Source organism: Protobothrops mucrosquamatus, unplaced genomic scaffold (assembly GCF_001527695.2).
Source record: "Protobothrops mucrosquamatus isolate PMUCROS unplaced genomic scaffold, P.Mucros_1.0 scaffold1263, whole genome shotgun sequence".
NCBI classification, from domain to species: domain Eukaryota; kingdom Metazoa; phylum Chordata; class Lepidosauria; order Squamata; family Viperidae; genus Protobothrops; species Protobothrops mucrosquamatus.
Window position 1 is genome coordinate 112,578 of NW_015387469.1, and position 22,737 is coordinate 135,314.

The following is a 22,737-nucleotide window of genomic DNA, read 5'->3' on the forward strand; positions in this document are numbered from 1 at the left end:
CCTTACTTAAGGCACACCCATAGACTGGCTTGCTAACCCTGATGATGCTGGGAGCTCCCAGCGAAAGCTTGGTTTTAAATTAAAGTTTTAAACTTTTTTACTCTCCTGGTGATCGTGAGTTTTTATCTATTTTATACTATGGATTTACCCAGGAGTCACATCTTCAAGGATATTATTGAGCATATATATATATATATATCTACAGGAAACGGGAGGAAAAAAAAGGGGGGGGGAGGATTCAGCAGGGCCAAAATCTGCCTTTCCACTTCTTAGATGTTTTCTTGTTCCAAGAAAGGAGTTTCTGTCCTCAGTTCTCAAGACTTTTTTTTCCCCAATCGATTTGTTGATATGGCAATGACGGAGGGTTTTTGAAGGGGACGGGTTGACTGCTTTAAAACCAAGCACAAGGCCAATCCTGTCCCCTCTCCTGGGACCCCAGCCCCAGGCCTCTAACGGAGGTTGGCAGCCTCCCTCCATAGCACGGGGGATGGAGTCACATCCTGGGGAAAAAGAGTAGATTATCCAGCTCACTTATAATCTTTTGTTGTTGTTAGTTGCGAAGTCGTGTCCGACCCATCGCGACCCCATGGACAACGTTCCTCCAGGCCTTCCTGTCCTCTACCATCTTCTGGAGTCCATTGAAGCTCATGCCTACTGCTTCAGTGACTCCCTCCAGCCCCCTCATTCCCTGTCGTCCCCTTCTTCTCTTGCCCTCCATCTTTCCCAGCATTAGGCTCTTCTCCAGTGAGTCCTTCCTTCTCATTAGGTGGCCAAAGTATTTGAGTTTCAACTTCAGGATCTGGCCTTCTAAAGAGCAGTCAGGGTTGATCTGCTCTAGGACTGACCAGTTTGATCGCCTTGCAGTCCAGGGGACTCGCAGGATCTTCTCCAGCACCATAGTTCAAAGGCCTCCATTCTTTTGCACTCAGCCTTTCTTATGGTCCAACTTTTACAGCCATACATTGCAACTGGGAAAACCATGGCCTTGACTGTACGTACTTTTGTTGGCAGGGTGATGTCTCTGCTTTTTAGTATGCTATATGATTTTCTTGTCTAAATGTAGAGCCTTATTTTTTTCACCACTGAATTTCATTTTGTTGGATAGCACCCAGTGTTCAAGTCTGTCCAGATTCTCCTGTATCTTAAGCCTGTCTTAAAATTGGCACTGGACTACAGCTAATGGATTGTGCAATCTCTCTTTAGAGGTCAGAGCAGGTAATCCTCGACTTACAATCATTCATTTAGTGACCGTTCGAAGTTACAACGGCACTGAAAAAAGTGACTTATGATTGTTTTCCACACAACCATTGCAGCATCCCAGTGGTGACGTGATCGTAATTCAGATTGCAGGGTCCCAGGATCATGTGATTACCATTTCCAAACTTCTGACAAGCAAAGTCAATGGGGAAGAAGCCAGATTCACTTAACAATCGTGTTACTCATTTAACAACTGGAATAATTCACTTAACAAATGTGGCAAGAAAGGTCTAAAATGGGGCAAAACTCACTTAACAAAGGTCTCGCTTAGCAACAGAAATTTTGGACTCAGTTATGGTGGTAAGTCAAGGATGAACTTTAGTCGAGGTAGAGTCTGAGTGTCAGAAAATCTCCCCAGTCCCAATGGCAGGATTAGAAGTGGGAGCATCAAGGAAGGCTGGTTAGATATATTGCAATAGAGGGGAACCTCTTACAATCTGTTTTAAGTTGTCTAATTAGACTTCCTGACAGTGAGGACCATTAACCAGTGGAACAGCTTGCCTCCAGAAATCGCGGGTGCTCCATCACTGGAGGTTTTTAAGAAGAGATTGGACAGTCACCTGTCCGAAACGGTATAAGTTCTCCTGCTTGGGCAGGTGGCTGGACTAGAAGACCTCCATGGTCCCTTCCAGCTCTATTCTATTCTATTTGGTGAGCACCTCAAGGGAGAGAAGTTGCCTGCCTCACTGAGAATGATTTTATCACTTGGGTATAAGCAGCCAACAAGATTTTGCCCTTGCCTTACCCAGGATAGCACCCCCCCCCCCCCGATGTGACAGTAGCCTCCATTTTCCATAATCCTGGGTAGCCCTTTTTATGTCATCAGTTTGCATTAAGAAGCAGCAGTTCCTTGTCCTCCCAGCAATCTGCCCTTTCTGCAGCCTTTGCCCTTGCGCTCCTGCCCCCTGGGGTCCCCGCTCTCTGTTTCTCCTCTGGGTGGGCAGAGGCCTCCCTTGTGGCCCTGCCAGAGTCTAGCCTGGCAGGTCACTGGCCATGCCCATGTGGGGAGCCAAAGGCAGCCCAAGCCCTGGATGGCCCAAGGGTCGGGCATCTCTGCTGCTTACCTCTGATCCCTCTTGACGCAGAGTTTGCATGTATCAAAGTGTAAAAATCACTTTGGCTGCAGGTGCCAATTGGTGGTGATCAGAGCTCACAGCCTAATGAGAACTTTTCACAGCTCTGTCAGGCTGTTGGCTCCCCCCCTTGGCCCCCCCTCTGTGGCCACCTTAAAGCCTTCATTTGCTTAATTAAGGAAGCATGTTCCTCTTCATCTATCCAGGAGGCTCTGGTTTAATGAAAAGAAGGACCAGGGGTGACATATTAGCAGTGCTCCAATATCTCAGGGGTTGCCCCAAAGAAGAGGGAGTCAACCTATTATCCAAAGCACCTGAAGGCAGGACAAGAAGCAATGGATGGAAACTGACCAAAAAGAGAAGCAACCTAGAACTAAGGAAAAACTTCCTGACAGTGAGAACAATTAACCAGTGGAACTACCTGCCTCCAGAAGCGGTGAATGCTCCAACACTGGAAGTTTTTAAGAAGAGACTGGACAGCCATTTGTCCGAAATGGTATAGGGTTTCCTGCCTAAGCAGGGGGTTGGACTAGAAGACCTCCAAGATCCCTTCCAAGTCTGTTATTCTGTTGTTCTGTTATACCCACTTCACAAGCTCGACAACAGACGGAACACGCAGCATTCTCTTCTCAGGATGAAATGGGAAGTTTGCACCAGCCATCCTGCCACCTTCCGTCTGTGAGTGGAAAAGCAGGATCGAGAACCACATATAGACAAAAGGGTAAAATGTAGCCTTCCTCTGTCCCTGCAGGAATCCCCTTCCCATGTCCTCTTCCTAGCCGCCCCCCAGGGGAAGGCAGCATTTGGAGCCATGCTCTTCCTCTCTTCCCTCCAACATTGGAAGAACAGCCTGCCACATCTTCGTGATGGTCCTACACAGGAAGCTGCTTCAAGTCATCTTCGGCTATTTCAACTTGCTTTGTCCTGTTGGGGCATGCTTCACTGACCAGTGAGTAAGGGGCTGCTTTCCTACAAGGAACCCACTAACTTTGTTTAGTGAGGGGACACTGAACCAATTGTTCTCTTTACTTTGGCCTGCAATAAGTAAAGACAGTCCTGCCTCCTCATTGTTGTGGCAGAGCAGCAAGCAGTAAGCAATCACTGGGCTGTAAGGGACCCTGGAGGTCTTCTAGTCCACTCTCCTGCCCAAGGCAGCAGCACAATCTATGCCAATTCACAGACTAGTAGACAGCTGAAAGGAATAGCCCAAAGAAATAACAAGTAATTAATTTCAATCAATCAAAACAGAGCTGGATGGGACCTTGGAAGTTATCTAGTCCAACCTCCTGCTCAAGCAGGAGACCCTATACATTCCAGACAAACGGCTGTCCAGTCTCTTTTTAAAAACGTCCAGTGATGAAGCACCCACAATGTCTGGAGGCCAATTGTTCCACTGGTTAATTGTCCTCACTGTTAGGAAGTTTCTCCTCAGTTCCAGGTTGCTTCTCTCTTTGATCAGTTTCCATCCATTGCTTCTTGTCCTGCCTTCTGGTGCTTTGGAGATTCTATGCCTCTATTTATACAACCCAGGATTGTATTAGCTTTTTTGGTTGCTGCTGCACACTGCTGACTCATGTTTAAGTGATCGTCCACTAGGACTCCAAGGTCCCTCTCACAGTTACTCTGTGAGGTTTCACCTAATCTGTACATGTAACTTTGGTTTTTCCTGCCTAGGTGTAAAACCTTGCTTTTCTCCACTTTAAATATTATGTTGTTGGCTAGGGCCCATTGTTTAATTCTGTTAACACCTTTTTGTAACCTGAACTTGTTTTCTGGGATGTTGGCTATTCCTGCTACCTTAATGTCATCTGAAAATTTGATGAGTTCCCTTTCTATTCCCTCATCTAAGTCATTTATGAAGATATTGAAGAGTACTGGACCCGAGATGGAGCCTTGTGGTACCCCACTGCTTATTTCCTTCCATGTAGGTGTAATACCATTAAGGATGCCTCATTGAGTATGGTTTGTCAGCCAGTTACAATCCATCTGGTGGTGATGTTGTCTATCTCACATTTTTTTAGCTCACCAAGAAGTAGGTTGTGATCTACTTTATCAAATGCCTTGCTGAAATCTAAGTATACTACGTCCACAGCATTTCGCTGGTCTACTAATTCAATCACTTTGTCAAAGAGTGAAATAAGATTGATTTGGCATGATCTGTATTTAACAAACCTGTGCTCGCTACTAGTTATAACTTTCTTTGTTTCTAGATGTTCACAGATCTTTATTATTTTTTCCAGTATCTTTCCAGTTTCCTGGTCTGTAGTTTCCTGGGTCTGTTTCCCACCCACCCACCCCCTTTTTTTTAAAGATGGGAACCACATCAGTTCTTTTCCAATCCTATGGCAGTTCCCCGGTGCTCCAGGATTTTTTAAAGATATGGTACAATGGTTCTAACATCTGCCAACTCCTTCAGAACTCTGGGATGTAATCCATCAGGTCCCGGTGATTTATATTCATCAAGATCAGACAGGTGTTCTCTTACCATTTTCTTGCTTATTTTAATTTTTATTTAATGTATTAAATTGGTATGGCTGTGCAATTCAATATGACTCTGGATGGAGCAGACAGTCAATCAGTCATTCAAAGGATTTGATTGTACCACCCATAGGGCACAACTCTGGACAGTTCACAACAATAAAATGACAAAACAATAAAAAAAAACTCATAAAAGCAGTGTTTAAAGCAGATATAAACAATTTTTTTTTGCAGAGGTGTTCATATCTCCACAAAACAAGAGTCTGTATCAAGGTGAACTAGGGTTAGTTCAGATTTCAAGAGTATAGTAGATGGGAGAGAAATGCTTTACTTTGCAATTAAATGCAAACTTGCCTAAATTCACATTTCTGAACCAAATTTGTACACATTTCCCAATCTTGTAAGACAGTTCAGCAAAAACAGTACTAAAAAAAAGACTGAAGGAAATTGCTGTTATCTGATGAGAGCAAGGGAGGGGGGTTCTTTAAATAACTATTTTCAGTAACAAGGAGCGCCTTTGATTCATGTTTCTAGTTTCTTTGAAGTAGGGAAGCAAGAATGAGTCACATTATGCTAGGCAATGAGAGAAGACATGCCAGACCCAATATGTTTGAACTGTATATAAAGTGAGTCCTCCCCCTTTTTAAGGGACTTCTCACCTTGTACCTGTGGAAGACCTATCTTCTTACTTATGCATAAATAAAAGATATGAATCTACCTTTTCAGCTCGGATCCTATTTTGGCAGAGGCACACTGGGCTAATAATCTTGCCATAATTTACAACTTAGATATCCATAACTACAATGTACAAAAGCACAGTGGGGGAACTGCCTTAAAAATAGGTATTAGGAAAAGTTGGGGACCAAAAACACCTGTTGGTAGCAGTGTGCAGCAAAATGCATATTTTAGCATGAATGTTTTTCAAACATTGTAATTGCAAAAAGACCTTCCTTAAATGACTATAAAGGCACCCTCTGTGTCATGTTTCCGATAGATGAGACCAACTAAAATAGAACTCCGAGGCTTGAGTTTTCCTCTAAGAACATGTTTATTGGTTACAAAATATCGGCACAGTCAAAAGTGAAACCAAGACTAAAGTTCCCTCCAAAAGTTGCATTATTACAAAGTTAAACTTCCCACCCCAGTACAATGCAATCAGCTACATTTCCCAATAGAATAGTTTGGCGGGCTTTCTAACATAAGACTCAACCCCCAGTCTAACGAACAGAAATGACCTTGGTTCCCACGGGCCAGAGAATTGTTTAGACTAGCATAAAAACTCCATAACCCCTCCTCCCATTCTTGTGGCAACCAAAAACAAGCAAGATGGCTTCAGCCAGGTTCATCGCAGAGTTGACACTCTGGCCCAGTCAGATGTCTTCTCCATGCCCAAAATCTGCTGCAAAGCGACTTGTTTAATTTCTGTGCTGCCTCCCTGACTCTCCTGGGTCTCCGGGGAGAGTTTGCACTTGAGCAAGAGTTGCATGAATCACAAACTGAAGCTTTTTGAGGACAAAAAAGACTCTTGATTGGGAGGGAACCATGTGAATGATTCATGAAGCACATTCTAGAGCTTCTGACAATATGCTGGTATGCACCATGGACAACCTCCAAATCTCAGAAAAAAATCAGAGGCTGCTAGAACTCAACCTCCCTACTTTTTTCTCTGACTCTCCTCCAACCCAGTTTTCCCCTTTGCGTGTGAAACTGTGGCCAGGATTAGGAAAACCCCTCCTCAAACTGCTGAGCCCAACTTTTCTATCACGCCTTTCCATCCGATAGGATGGATAGATAATCAAGACTACTCTGAGAAAAACAGCCAGCAATGTGACATGACTGCAAAAGAGACAGCAGGATTTGGAGGTACACTAGGATACACTGTCCTGGCCATCTACTGTAGGGGTCCCCAACCCCTGGGTCACAGCCCACTACCAGGTCCTGGCCTATTTGGAACCAGGTCATGTGAGCAGTAGACCAGCATGCACGTGCGCAGCTCAACTCATGCAAGCAGCGGGTTGGTATGCATGCACACGTGTGCACAGCTCAACTTGCACATGTCAAACATGTTCCTGCTGGCCCCCCACTTATGCAGCCCAGTTCCCCAGTTCTCTCCCCCCCATTGGGCCACCCAGCTGCAAAGGATGGGGACCACTGGACTACTGCAACATGCTCTGCATGGGGCTACCCTTGAAAAGTAGCCAGGAGCTTCAGCTGGTAAAAAAAATGTCGCCAAGTGAGCAATTTTTAGCATCTAAAGAATGACACATGTAACACCTCTGCTGCATGTGCTGGTGTGTTTATGGGTGCAATTCCAGGTGCTGGTTATGACCTATAAAGCCCTACATGGCCTGGGGCCAGGCTACCATGGAACCAGCTTCCTCCTGTTACATCAGCCCATTCCACGCAGTCAGGCAGGGTTGTTAAGGAGGTCCAGGAAGAGAGCCTTCTCAGCCGTTACCCCCATCTTATGGAATATTCCTCCCCCCCACTTAGCCTTCAGGAAAGGGGTGACAGCCTGGCTCTGCGGCCTTGCTTGGGGCGGGCAGATGAGCAGGTGGCCGTGGGGCTGCTTAGTCCCCTGAAAGCTCTCCCTTTGCCTTTTCAGTTGATTTTTAACAGGGCTTGCCTCTTTTAAATTTTGCATACTGTTTTTATGCTTTTAATATTTTATTGTACGCTGCCCGGTGTTCCTCTGTGAGGGAGATGGACAGTTCTTAAATATGATAAATAAAAGTCATGTACATATACAGTACATATACATATATACATACACATACACATGTGATTGGGTGGCCTCATCTCCACTAAGCTCACATTCTGACAAGACAAACCAGCGTGGTAGTGGAGAAAAGCAGGAGGTTGAGGCAGAACTGGAAAGGAAGCCTCATGAAGAGGGAGGAGAGGAGCTGGGGCTAAGAAACCAGAAGCCCCCAGGAGAGGGGATAGCCTTCTTCGCATACCACAGAGAAGGGGAAAAAAATCTGGTTTTCCTCATTCTGAAGTGCAGGAATGATGGAATGGAAGCTGATTCAGGCTAATGTTAGAGAAGCTTCCTCAGGATAAGAGCAGCTGGACAGCCAAACCAAAGGAGGGGCCGGGAGGGGTGGCAGAGGCTGGTCAGGGAGGCCTTAACCTAGATTCCTGCCCTGACCAGAGAGGGTCCCTTCCAGCACGCCCAGATTCCTAATAGAACTACTTATTTTGGACCGTAAATGCCACAGCCTTCATGGTACCTTTGCCACAGCATGTGATGACTCCCCCAAATGCTTCCCCAGACGCCTCTTCAGATGCTAGTTCAGAGGAGGATCAGTCGGCAGCCAAGTGCTACAAGCCAGGATTGGAGGGCTGAGCACAGGGGAGCCACCAGACAAGCAGCCTGCTGAGCTAGAGACAGGAGAGGCACAGCTGCATCTGGGAAGCCCAGAGGCTTCAGCTGGAGAGGGCACACAGCTGCAGCTGGTCAGTGGAGATAGAGAAGAACTGCCTCCTCCTCCAGATCCCAGAGCAGGCAGAGCTGAGAGGAGGCAGGCACAAAGGTCAGCCAGGCAACCTGTGAGGAGGCAGCCCCGCTCTTCTGGATGGGCTGCACCTGGAACCAGTTATTTAGCTCAGAAAGGGAAGATAATAACAATAGCAATAATAAAAAATAATAAAAATAAATAATAATAAAGTTGGAAGAGACCTTGGAAGTCTTCTAGTCCAACCCCCTGCTCAGGCAGGAAACCCTATACCATTTCAGACAAATGGTTGTCAATCTCTTCTTCAAAACTTCCAGTGTTGGAGCATTCACAACTTCTGGAGGCAGGTTGTTCCACTGGTTAATTGTTCTCACTGTCAGGAAGTTTCTCCTTAGTTCCAGATTGCTTCTCTCTTTGATTAGTTTCCATCCCTTGCTTCTTGTCCTGCCTTCAAGTGCTTTGGAAAATAGCTTGACTCCCTCTTCTTTGTGGTAACCCCTGAAATATTGGAAGGCTGCTATCATGTCCCCCCTGGTCCTTCTCTTCATTAAACTAGACATACCCAATTCCAGCAACCGTTCCTTATATGTTTTAGCCTCCAGTCCCCTGATCATCTTTGTTGCTCTTCTCTACACTCTTTCTTGAGTCTCAACATGTTTTTACATTGTAGTGACCAAAACTGGATGCAGTATTCCAAGTGTGGCCTTACCAAGGCATTGTAAAGTGGTATTAACACTTCATGTGATCTTGATTCCATCCCTCTGTTAATGCAGCCTAGCACTGTGTTGGCTTTTTTGGCAGCTGCAGCACACGGCTGGCTCATATTTAAGTGATTATCCACTAGGACTCCGAGATCTCTCTCACAGTTACTACTATTGGGCAAGGTACCACCTATACTGTACCTATGGATTTGGTTTTTCTTGCCTAAATGTAGAATCTTACATTTTCATCATTGAATTTCATTTTGTTAGATAGCACCCAATGTTCAAGTCTGTCAAGATCCTTCTGTATTTTAAGCCTGTCTTCTGGAGTGTTGGCTATTCCTGTCAGCTTGGTGTCGTCTGCAAATTTAATGAGTTCTCCATCTATCCCCTCATCTAAATCGTTGATGAAGATGTTGAAGAGCCCTGGGCCCAGAACAAAGCCCTGGGGCACCCCACTACACACTTCCCTCCATGTAGATGCAGTTCCATTGAGGACCACATGCTGAGTACAGCCGGTCAGCCAGCTACAAATCCATCTGGTGGTTATGCTGTCTAACCCACATTTTTCTATCTTATAAATAGTAGATTGTAGTCTATTTTATCAAATGCCTTACTGAAATCCAAGTAAATTATATCCACAGCATTCCTCTGGTCCACTAATTTTGTCACCTGGTCAAAGAATGCAATGAGATTTGTCTGACCTGATCTGTTTTTGACAAACCCCTGTTGGCTTTTGGTAATGACTTTGTTTGCCTCTATATGTTTGCTGATTCATTGCTTGATTATCTTTTCCAGAATCTTCCCAGTGTCAGGACCCCTTCAAAATCATATTTTCGGGGCTCTGCCATTCTATTGGGAGGGGGGCTCATGAATGTATTTCCTTTACTTTGTTATCTCTGCCTTTAATGTATTGCTTTGAATGTGAAGAGGGGGAGGAATGTGCCAGGAGCCTTCTGCCTTATCTCCGAGCCTTGTAAAAGGAAGACATAGCACCTGGGAGCTGTCCCTTATCATTTCCATTCCCATAACAACTTCATACCTGTGGATTGGCTGGAGGTGCGCTGGACACTGGGGAGGGATTTGTGAAGGGAATCTTTAATGTAATGGTTTACATGGGAATTCCTCAGATCTTGCTTTGCCTTTCTGCTTTCACTGACTCTCAATAAAAGTTCCTGTTTGAAACAATACCTGTTTCAAGAGTTCTGCTTTCTTGGGAGTGCTAGCTGAGGCAGGACCTTACACCTAGGTATTGAGGTCAGGCTGATAGATCTGTAGTTTCCGGGATCCATTTTTTTCCTTTTTTGAAAATGGGAACTACATCAGGTCTTTTCCAGTCCTCTGCTACTTCCCCAGTGCTCCAGGATCTTTGAAAGATATAATTCAGTGGTTTGGGGGTCAAATTTGCCAGTTCATTCAGAACCTTGGGATGTAATCCATCTGGTCCTGGAGATTTGAACTCATCTAGGGTGGACAAGTGAAAGATGCTGGTAACAACCTGTCCATTTCCTTGCTGTGTGTTCTTGCCTTGAACTTTGGATTGTGTCTCTTCACCTGTGGACTTACCTTCTTTTGAGTAGCCCAGTGATGGCAAACCTTTTAGAGACCGAGTGCCCAAACTGCAACCCAAACCCACTTATGTATCGTCGGGTGCAGGGTGGGTGTGGCCCATCGGGTAGGCGTGGTCAATTGGGTGGGCGTGGCTGCAGGGATAACGGCAGACTGGGTGGGACTAAAAAGTTCAATCAATCAATTCCAACTTTGCAAGAACTTTTTTTTTCCTGCGAGAAGTTGAAATTGACTGATTGAACCTTTTTTTTTTTTTTTTTGCACATGGCGGCGGAGGCCTAAAGCGAAAAGGTTTTATGAAACCCAGCTGAAGGACTGGGGCGACGATGCGCGTGCCCACAGAGAGGGCTCTGAGTGCCGCCTCTGGCACCCGTGCCATAGGTTCGCCACCACTGGAGTAGCCTGTTGAACTCATTAGGGGTGATCTGGTGCTTCCACAGGGAATTGCTGGAGAATACTAATTCAGGCTTGGAAGCCTTAATAAAGACTCCTAACACCTGTGATGTGTGTGTGTGTGTGTGTGTGTGGGTGTTGTGTGTGTGTGTGGGACAGCACACAGCAGTAGAAGCAGCAATCAGTGTCCTCCCCCCCCCACTTTCAGTTAACTCTGTTCTGGGTCAGATCACCAGGACCTGAGCTGGCCACCTTTCCCACCTCTCTTGACTGTGATACCTTATCAAGTGACACTTTTTGCCTTTAATTAATCCACACTTCTCCATCCAGCAAGTTAATCAAGGCAACTGACCAATGAGGGAAACATTCAACAATTAATGATCCTGGAAGGATGGGGAAGGAAGCATAGGCAAAGAGTGGCCTCTGATGCACCTCACGGTTACTACTCAGGAATTATGGGAGTGCCAATCAAACATCCGCCAGATGGCCTTCCTGTAGGTCCTCCCTCTCCACGTGCTTTGACGCAGGCTGCATCTCACCAAGGATTTCCACTGGCAGGGTGCCCTCCGACGTCTTGACTATTGCTCAGGATTTTTTCTCCCTCATTCACAGCTGCATTGTGCTGTTAAGCAGGGTGATTTCCAATTAAAAAACCATTGGAAGCAATACACTCCTTTGAGCTTCATTAAATTTGGCTAGTTTACTCAGCCTGTGAAAAAAACAAGTGAGCTGACTGGATGACAAGCCATTCAATTAGCCAGCAGTCTGGTCAGTAAGCTTTGTTCAAACAATCCCAGGGCTCTTGAAGCTCAGTAGAAATTAGCCCCAGTCAATGAGAGTCAAATAGAGTCAATCAAAGGAACATAAAAAGCCTGAGAACCGGGCTGCTTCACAATCAGCTGCTCTTCTGGGCCCACACGCCAAAGAGACATAAGAATGGATCAGGGTCTTGACCTGGGAACAGCTTCTGCCCCAAACTTACAGGGGCTTGAAACAAACTGCATAAAGATTGCAGGTCACTTAGCAACCATTCAAAGTTACAACGCCCCCCCCCCAAGATTATTATGACCCAGATTCACAGTTCTGAAGGCTGACCCACCCTTTCCCCTGATCACATGATTGCATTTTGGACATATGACAAATGGCCCGCACTTATGGCCATTGGCAGGGTCCCACAATCACATGATCAAAATTTATGACATTTATTTTTGCCAGAAAGTGGTGTCTGTTTCCAAGTTTTGGCAAAAATCCACCCAAGGCAAACAATGAGTTCACTTAACGACCATGATGATCGGCTTAACAATTGCCACAAAAAATGTAAAATCGGGTTGGTTATGTGATGACCCACCTAGCAACTGGCAATCTTATAACCATTATTCCATTATTCCAGCCATAAGCCAAGGATTACCCATTTCACCGAAATCCAGGGAACAGGTGGTGCACCTTCCAAGCCATGCTTCTGCCACTTATAAAACTTCTCTTTCTGAAGTCATTTTATGACAGTTTAATTAAGCTTAGTTAATTAACGTGTCGGGTCTCCTGCTTGGGTGGGGGAGGGACGTTGGACTAGATGACCTCCAAGGTTCTATTCTATTCTATTCTATTCTATTCTATTCTATTCTATTCTATATTCTATATTCATTATTCTATTCTATTCTATTCTATTCTATTCTATATTCTATATTCATTATTCTGTTCTGTTCTGTTCTATTCTATTCTATTCAGTTTCCCTCTGCTGATAAATGCAATATGTTTTGCAGTTTGCAATTTGCAGTTTTGCAGGGTTTTGTTTTGTTTTTTGCAGTTTTGCAGTTTGTCTTCAATGCTAATGTTGGGATCAATACAGGCGCATGAAAACTGCAAGGGAAATTTCCCGCTGTCCTTCATTAGGAAGTTCATTGAAGTGAAGGTGCTGAGAATGTTTTGAAATTTCTGCCCAAGTTTCTGACCATCTAAACTGAGGTTTCAGGCTCCCCAAAATTCCTGATAATTTGAATACTTCAGATCAAAGCCTTGCCAGGTATTCAATCTGATTTTGAAGAAGGCTTGTAAATCCTGAATCATTGAAAATTTAGAGGCATCCAATTCAGTCTGACAATCTGGAAAGTTCCTGCACTATGGAATCTCCCCACCACCACCACCACTACCTCCGAGTTATGAGCAGCTAAGCCATCTTTGCTTTCTAGAAGCAAATGAAGACAGTATTATTCCATCAGGCCATTGTGGATGCCCTCTACAACAGATAGGGTTTGATTCTACTACTCCTTTCTTTAAAGTGCAATTAGGTGTGATAGTTAAAAGCACCAGGCTGGAACTGGGAGAGTGTCAGACCTGCCCCAGCTAAGTCCCTAGGAAAGAAAGGCTCTCAACTCCATCTGGTTGAAGTGGTAGGTTCTTTTACTAAGGGTTAGTGGTTGCAGTGAAAGCAAGGCTAGGTCTGAATATTTCCATGCAAAGTTACAAAGTTTTCCCCCTCGTTTGTGACCCTCCCTCCAATGGTACCATCAGTGTCCAATGGCATCTCAGTTTGATGTTTTGGGAAATGCTTTGATTGTAGGTGCGTCTCGAAGGGGTTTCGCATTCTTTCCCAAACCAGACATCCTTGAGACGGTGGAATCTGGCTGCTTAGCACCTCTGGTTCCTGTCAATGTCCTCCTCCCCCCCACTTACACCCTTCTTCTCTCCATCTGCACAACTTCCCTAACTTCCTCTGCCTACCTCCCTGTTTATGGCAGAATGCCAGCAAGCTTAGCGATGTGTAGCAAAGATGGCAGAGCTGACAGAGAGTTTGAGTTGTAGTTCTGACTTAAGCGCAAAGCTAATTTCTTTCTCCCCCCCCCCCCGGGAACCAAGAAAACTGCAGATTGTTTTGCCAAGAAAACTGCAGATTGTTGCCAGACAGAGGTCCTGACCTTAGTGGTCACCTCATATCTGCTATTCCCCTTGCAATGTGATATAAAGCATAGCCAGAGGCCTTGATTTCTTGCTAGTCACTTTGGCAGGTGCTGAGCTAGAGTGAGTATCAGAGCTCTTACAAGAGGTTCATTTGGGGCACTTTGAATGTTACTGTAAGATCCTTTCTTCTCGGCACCTCCTATGGATCAGCAACAGCAATAGAAGAGGGGAGAGAAGGCAGAAAAGTTGAGGGTCACAAGTTGGTCAAATGCCAAAGAGTAGATCAAAAGTAGAGCACTCAGGGAGTTGTCGAAAGAAAAATCTTCATCAGGGTCCAGTCCAAGCCAGGAACAATCAAAATAGAGACTGCTTTAGAAAGAAGATTGTAGTTTATTGAAGAGGAGAGCCAGACAGAAAAATGGCTCTGGAAAAACTGGCCACATGTAGTAGTGAGTGGTGGGTTTTATACCTTCTTGAGCTTTTGTTTGGAGTTCTTCCTGTTTGAGGCTTTGTATTTCCTATGTCATGTACTTTGACCTGAGTCTGAGTGTGTCCTTTTGGTATTGGTGGGTTAATCCTATTATGTCTCCTGTCCTTGGAGTTTGGGTGGGGGTATGTAGATTTTAGGTGTCTTTGTCTTCCTAATCTCTTCCTGGCTCCAACCTTCCTTAATGGATTATTACATCTGCATTTCTAAAAGCTGGCCCCTGCCTAGTTTCTGCTTGGGGGAGAGGGGCTGGGGCTGATTTCGGGGGGCTGTTTTTTTAAGATCTTCTCCATTATTCCACTGGGGAAATATATTCTGCCTATTTAATATTTCCCAAAATATTTTTTTCTCTGGATTCTTCCCACAATATATAATGGCAGAACTATAGAATTGTGAAATCATGGCAGTGGAACATGGGAGCTACTGGTATTAGACCTCATTCCCAGTAAGTAATTGGAAAGGGAGAAAAAAAAAAGCATATGGCAAGTAATCCATGTGAAACAAGTACAAAATGGGAGGGAAGAAACCCAGAATCTGACAAATGGAATTTCATCTTGGACTGCTTTTCCACATCTTTAGTCCTCTTTCAGCATTAAACTCAAAGGAGCCATTATGTTTCAGAAAGTATTTTCTTCTGGGTATATTTGGAATTTCATGGATGCGTTCACAAAAATTGCTTCAATGGCTATGGCTAGAGAAAAATTCATTTATTGAAAGAACGAGGGTTTATGTCGTTTCTGTAGCCACCCTGACCTCAGAGCATTCATAACATCTGGCAACAAAACAATCAGGTTCAATAGTTCATGAAAGAAAAATGGACATGTTTGCCCCACTTCTTTGTGACCTCACTGCATCAGCAGAGATGGAGCTTTGAGGGCAGAATCCTGGATGAAGATAAGAGCCCGTTTGGTCTAGTGGTTAAGGCAGCAGGCTAGAAAGCAGGAGACCCTGAGTTCAGGTCTTGCCTTAGGCATGAAAGCCAGCTTGGTGACCTTGACCCAGTCAGTCTGCCTCAGCCCAATTCGCTTGCAGGGCGGTTGTTAGAGAGAGTGTTGGATATATTTGCTGCCTTGAGCTATTCAAAAAAACAATAAAAATGGGATACAAATAAACAAAATGTGCTTCACACCCCAGGTAGAAGCATTCCTAAAACCTGGTGCTTGATTTCTCAACAGGACAGTCTCCTGCTTATTATTTTTTCTCTTGAGTAAAAAGAACAAGGAGTAACCAGGGGACCCACAACCCCTGGTCCACAGCCTCCTACTGGTCTGCAGCCCATTGGGAAGAAGGCTGCATAAGCAGAGGATGAGCACATGAAGCTCCATCAAACTATTCTCCAAAGCACCAGAGGGCAGGACGAGAAACAATGGTTGGAAACTGACCAAACAGAGAGGCAACCTGGAACTAAGGAGAAACTTCCTAACAGTGAGGACAATTAACCAGTGGAACAGAAGTTGCCTTCAGAGATCGTGGGTGTTCCATCACTGGAGGTTTTTAAGAAGAGACTGGACAGTCACTTGTCTGAGATGGTCTAGGTTCTCCTGCTTGAGCGGGAGCTGGACTAGAAGACCTCCAATGTCCCTTCCAGTTCTATTCTATTCTATTCTATTCTATTCTATTTGTGCATATGCAGGATTAGGTTGTACACACAAAACCCTCCCCTCCCCCACCACAGCTGCCACCCACTGCTGCCGCTGCAGAGTCACAAAGGTTGGGGACCATTGGAGTGATGTACCCCATCCTACAGAAGGTGTTTATCAAAGATTGATCAGCCTTGAGATCATGTCAGGTGCCTTTTGTAACCATCTGGAATCTGGGGTTAGGCTGACCAATTGGCTGTGTCCCATTTCCTCTATCTCAAATGGCTCACTGGTCCTTCTCACCCCTGTGTTGACCTTGGCCTTGGGGTGCTAAGGCACTGAGATCTGGACTACTTTGGGGAGCAAATTAATTCCACAGACAGCTGACTAACCCCCTCCTGCTCAACCAGGAGAAGAAGAAAAAAGCATGTCACCATAGTTACGCTTTTTTTTTCCAGAACAGCCAACAGCTCACCATGGCCCATTTATCAACTGCTTTAAAAAACTGGGGGTAGGTGGGGGACAAAAGCCTCTCCATAAGGCTTCCTGCTGAGTTGCACAGCTGCTCTCCCTCTCATTACTTCCTCCATCTTCACTGATCATCTGCAAGTTAACCATCCAATGCAGTTTCTCCATAATTTTGTTGTTCTTCTTTCTGTTCCTGTTTTTGGCCCGGCCTATGATAATCAGATTGCAGAACATCTAACTCAGCTCTGAGAAAGGAAACCAAGAGAGTAGCTTGTCAAACCCAAGCAGAAGTTGTAAAGTAATATAAACCCCAGTTGCTCCTCTCCTATTTTCTTGCCACTTGGCAACGTCCACCCTTCCCCGGCCCTCTTTTCTCTCTCCAAGCAGGAAAAGACGGAACATTTATATAATCAGATGGCGATAACTGGCGATAACTGCCTTACTGTCAGGCATGAAGAATCAGGACTAGACGTAAAGTTCCGGTCAAGCTGATTTATTGCTGCTATACACAAGAATCTGGTCAAGTAATGGTCAGCAGTAAATTGGTGCCAGATCAAAGTCAACGGAGTTCAAGGATGTTTGTGGCAGGACTTGGATCACTTGTGGCCACGTAAGGACTCCAGACTGATTCCTCTCTTGACTCTGCCCCAGGCTCTGCCTCTTCTCCAATATTTGCAAGCTTGTTGTCACTGCCTGGCATGGCAGACCTTGCCAGCTTTGGATGAAAAGCTCTGGGAAATTCTGCCTGATTTCCTAAAGTCAGGGGCCCGAGCGGTTTTATCCAATGAGAAACAAATCCTTCCCTTGCTGTTGTGTTTGTTGAGGATGGCAGCAGCTGTGTTCCTGTGTACTGCTTAAGAAAAGCAAGTGAGGTAAGAAAATTCACCCAGAAACACACACTGTTGCATTTGTCTTTCCACACTTAAGCATTTTAATTATCCTCTTCTCTCTCCCCCCCCCTTTACTGTAACGGATATCCTAAGTAATTCCCTTGGAATGATAGGAGGGGAGATTAACAAATTACCTCCATGAACCTTTTGCTAATGAGCTGCTGGCTTCCAACTCCTCCAGGAGAGGAGCACTTGTCTTGCTGCGGATTTGTTTACAGCTAGCTTCTTCAGCCAACTCAGTGAGCCAAAGAGCATTCCCAAAATAAGGCCATTAATTTACAGTTATTGCCATGGGGCCTTTCGTGTTTGTGTAGGTGTGAAGCAAAATCAGCAGTATTGGAGTTGCACAGGGTAATGTAATGTGCGCACACTGGAGGAATCTCTGCACGGCTTCTGTCTCTTGCAGCATGTAGGAACTGTCCAGGCAAGAGGTCCAAAGAGGAGCAACAAGCCACACTTTCTGCCTCTCCATATCCTCCAAAGGTTGTCATCAAATGACAGTGATTTATTTGTTTGTTTGTTTGTTTGTTTGTCTGTCTGTTTGTTTGTTTGTTTGTTTGTTAAATTTATAGTCACCCACATAGTCACCCACATAGTAACTCTGGGCAGCTTACAATATTAACACCTAAAATTGTATTATCTATATCTTATATATAAATAAAAATGTAAATGTTCGTTTGTTCAAAATCTTAAATCTCCGAAAATTCTTCACCGATTGCTTTGAAATTTTGACACAACGTTGCATTCGAATATGCGCGTGTTTTTATATACCTATATTATATAGATGTCACACCTGTGACAGGTAAAAACATGCTTTTTTAAAAAAACAGCACCATCTGTTGGACGTAAAAGCTACACATGCTTTTACCAGACTGAGCCACAGCAACGCATTGCTGGGTACAGCTAGTTTATAATATAAATACTGTGGGAAGAATCCAGAGAAAGAAATATTTTGGGAAATATTAAAAAGGCAGAATATATTTCCCCAAAGGATCTTAAAGGCAGAAACCAAACCCCCCCCCCAAGTCTCTCTGCCCCAAACAGAAATGATTCACATGGAGGGAAGTAAGCAGTGGGGAACCAGAAGGCTCCGTCTTAGGCCCAGGATTCTTCAATATCTTCATCAATGACTTAGATGAGGGAATTGAAGGGGAACTCATCAAATCTGATGATAACACCAAACTGGCAGGAATAGCCAACATCCGAGAAGACAAACTCAAGATCTTGACAAACTTGAACAATTCAACAAAATGAGTTTCAATGTGGAGAAAAGCAACGTTTTGCATTTAGGGAGGAAAAATCAAAGGTACAAGTACAGATTGGGTGAGACCTGGCTTAAAAACAGTAACTGTGAGAGGGACCTTGGAGTCCTAGTGGACAATCACTTGACTATGAGCCAGCAGTTGTGCAGCAGCAGCAGCAAAAAAAGCTAATACAATCCTGGGTTGTATAAACAAAGGCATACAATCAAGATCAGGCAAAGTATTAGTGCCGCTTTATAAAACCCAAGTAAGACCGCACCTGGAATACTGCAGCCAATTTTGGTCACCATATCACAAAAAAGATGTTGAGAGTCTGGAAAAAAATCAGAGCAACTAAGATGATCAAAGGCCTGGAGACTAAAACATATGAAGAACAGCTATGGGACTTGGGTTTGGCTAGTCTAAAGAAAAGAAGAAATAGGGGAGACAGGATAGCAGTGTTCCATTATCTGAGAGGCTGCCACAAGGAAGAGGGGGACAGGTTGTTCATCAAAGCACCAGAGAGAAGGGACAAGAAACAATGGTTGGAAACTGATCAAAGAGAGAAGCAACCTGGAATTAAGGAGAAACTTCCTGACAGTGAGGACAATCAACCAGTGAAACAGCTTGCCTCCAGAAATCGTGGGAGCTCCATCACTGGAGGTTTTTGAGAAGAGACTAGACATTCACCTGTCTGAGACAGTATAGGTTCTCCTGCTTGAGCAGGGGGCTGGACTAGAAGACCTCCAAGGTCCCTTCCAGCTCTATTCTATTCTAAATGCAGATGTGATAATCTTGTCAGAAAGATTGGAGCCAGGAAGTTTGGATTAGAAAGACAAAGATCCCTAGAATCAACAATCCCTCACACACAAAAATCCAACAGTCATCAGCCACAACCCCAGGAAGCCAGATATGACTTTTGGGACATAATAGGATTAACCCACCACCATCAGAATACCAAAAGAGCACACTCAGACTTACGTCAAAGTACACGACACAGAAAATACAAAGGAACAGGAAACAACCTCAAAAGCCCAAGAAGGTATAAAAACCCACCACTCCCAACAACATGTGGTCAGCTTTCCCAGCGCCATGCTTCTGTCTGGCTTTGCTCTTCAATGAACTACAACCTTCTTTCTAAAGCAGTCTCCATTTTGTTTATTCCCAGCTTGGACTGGATCCTGATCAAGATTTTTCTTTCAACAATACAATGCTGTGAAATCAACCTAGCTAAAAAGATGGGGAGAGGCAATATGATGAGGAGGGGAGGGGTGGGATCTAATGTTAATTTATCAACCACACCCAATTGGGTATGTCTAGTTTAATGAAGAGAAGGACGAGGGGGGATATGATAGCACATGTTCCAATATCTCAGGGGCTGCCACAGAGAAGAGGGAGTCAAGCTATTTTCCAAGGCGCCTGAAGGCAGGACAAGAAGCAACGGATGGAAACTAATCAAGGAGAGAAGCAACCTAGGACTAAGGAGAAACTTCCTGAAAGTGAGAACAATTAACCAGTGGAACAACCTGCCTCCAGAAGCGGTGAATGCTCCAACACTGGAAGTTTTTAAGAAGAAACTGGACAGCCATTTGTCCAAAATGGTGTAGGGTTTCCTGCCTGAGCAGGGGGTTGGACTTGATGACCTCCAAGGTCCCTTCCAAGTTTATGATGATGATGATGATGATGATGATGATGATGATGATGATGATGATGATGATGATTATTATTATTATTATTATTATTATTATTATTATTATTATTATTGTGAAATCCCTCCATTGGAGCCCCAAGCCAATTGACAGAGCCAGCTCTTCCAGAAACTCAGGCGGGTTGGAGCCAACCTGTCAGCTGCCACCTTATGCTTGCTGTGCTTCGCTGCTATGTGGTGCCATGAACTGTGAGGGAGGAGGAAGGAAGGGGGGGGGGAAATGCTTGGGAAATAGAAAGTAGAAGCTATACTTTCTGGAGATGCTGCCTGTCACCCAGGCAGCATTCTGGAGATGCTGCCTGTCACCCAGCTGGAAGAAAGAAGGAGTTGCATACTAACCTCTGCTTGGACTGTCCATTATGAAAACATCTTGCATGAACCTGATAGGTTACACCAGGGTGGGCAATGAGAGACAGTAAAGTGGATCCTATTTTTTGTTAAACTAGATATTCCCAGTTCATACAACTATTCATTGTATGTTCTAGCCTCTAATCATCTTTGTTGCTCTTCTCTGCACTTTCTCAACACCTTTTTTATATCATTGTGACCAAAAAAAGAAGTAGCCTCGCCATCTTTTTTTTTTTCACCTCCTGCCCCCTCATGGATGCTGCTGTTGGGACTGGGGGAAGCTGAGCCTCTTGGCAGCCACCCCGGAGTCCAGGGACCCTTTCCTAAGAAAGTTTCTCCTGAAGCATCTGAAGAAAGCATTCCTTTGTACAAGGCAAGGGGCTTACGGGGTATCAGTTGCTTGCCTAGTTTTATGTCTTTTAAATTGCTGCTCTGGTGTTGAAGTTTGTTCAGTTGTACTTTAGAATTCTCTGTTTCAGGATAACGTTTCTAAAAAACAAATCTTGTCAAGGAAAACAAACCTCTGTCAAGGAAAATATTTTAACTAAATAAGGAACACTATGACACTTCCCCAATAAAAAAAAGTCCAAGCCTGGTCAATATCTAAAGGGGAGGGGAAAATGCAGGCCTGTAGCAGTCTTGAATTCCAATGTTGAATTCAGCATTTCTCTCAAAGTTTTCCCATCATACTTCACTGTGTCCCCCCCACACACACACACACACACTTGACAGGTTGACTAGCAAGATTGCCTCATCATTTGTTAGTAGATCATGTTTTTAAAAAATCAGCTTTTCTTTCATTTTAAATGATAGATGATTCTGCAGCCTCAGTTTGAAAAATTGCATGAAGTGGAAGAAACCCTTTCCAGGTGACCTGTTCCGCTGATTGACAGCTCTTCTTTATCTACATCCTTGAAGTTTCATCACGAGTTGTAAACTTATCCTCTGGAGCAAGTTACAATAATTCTGAACCCTTCAGCTATTTGAGGACAGCCATTAAATTAGAATAGAATAGTTGGAAGGGACCTTGGAGGTCTTCTAGTCCAGCCCCCCCCCCCCCGCTCAAGGAGAACATATACCATCTCAGACAAGTGACTGTCTAGCCTCTTCTTAAAAACCTCCAGTGATGGAGCACCCACGATTTCTGGAGGCCAGCTGTTCCACTGGTTAAGTGTCCTCACTGTCAGGAACTTTCTCCTTAATTCCAGGTTGCTTCTCTCCTTGTTCAGTTTCCAATCATTGTTTCTTGTCCTGCCCTCTGATGCTTTGGAGAATAATTTGATACCCTCCTCTTTGTGGCAGCCTCTCAAATACTGGAATACTGCTATCATATTGCCCCTGTTTTTTCTTTTCTTTAGACTAGCCAAACCCAAGTCCAGCAGCTGTTCTTTGTATGTTTTAGTCTCCAGGACTTTGATTATCTTAGTTGCTCTTCTCTGAACTTTTCCCAAGGTTTCAACATCTTTATTGTAGTATGGTGAGCAAAATTGGTTGCGTATTCCAGGTGTAGTCTTACTAGGGTTTTATAAAGCAGTACAAATACTTCGTGTGATCTTGATTCTATGCCTCTGTTTATACAACCCAGGATTGTATTAGCTTTTTTGGCTGCTGCTGCACACTGCTGGCTCATAGTCAAGTGATCGTCCACTAGGACGCCAAGGTCCCTCTCACAGTTACTTTTTATGAGCCAGTTCTCGCCTAATCTGTACTTATATCTTTGATTTTTCCTGCCTAAATGTAAAGGGCTCATTGTTCAAGTCTGTCAAGATCTTTTTGGATCCTGAGCTCATCTTCTGGGGTGTTGGCTATTCCTGCCAGTTTAGTGTCATCTGCACATTTGATGAGTTCCCCTTCTATTCCCTCATCTAAGTCATTGATGAAGATATTGAAGAGTACTGGGCCTAAGACGGAGCCTTGTGGTACCTGGTTACCACTTTCTTTTGCAAACTGGAGTGTGCAAAACTGAATGAAATTTATTTATTTATTTATTTATTTTATAATTTAATTTATACCCCGCCCTTCTCCTCATGGGACTCAGGGCGGCTAACAGCCTCATAAAAACTACAATACAAATACAATAATTAAAAGCCGAATTAAAAAGAAATATTTAAACAGGCCGATCAATTAAAATTATCCTTAAAAATCCCCTGAAACTTTAAAATCGTTAAAAATTATCCCTATTTAAAACTCA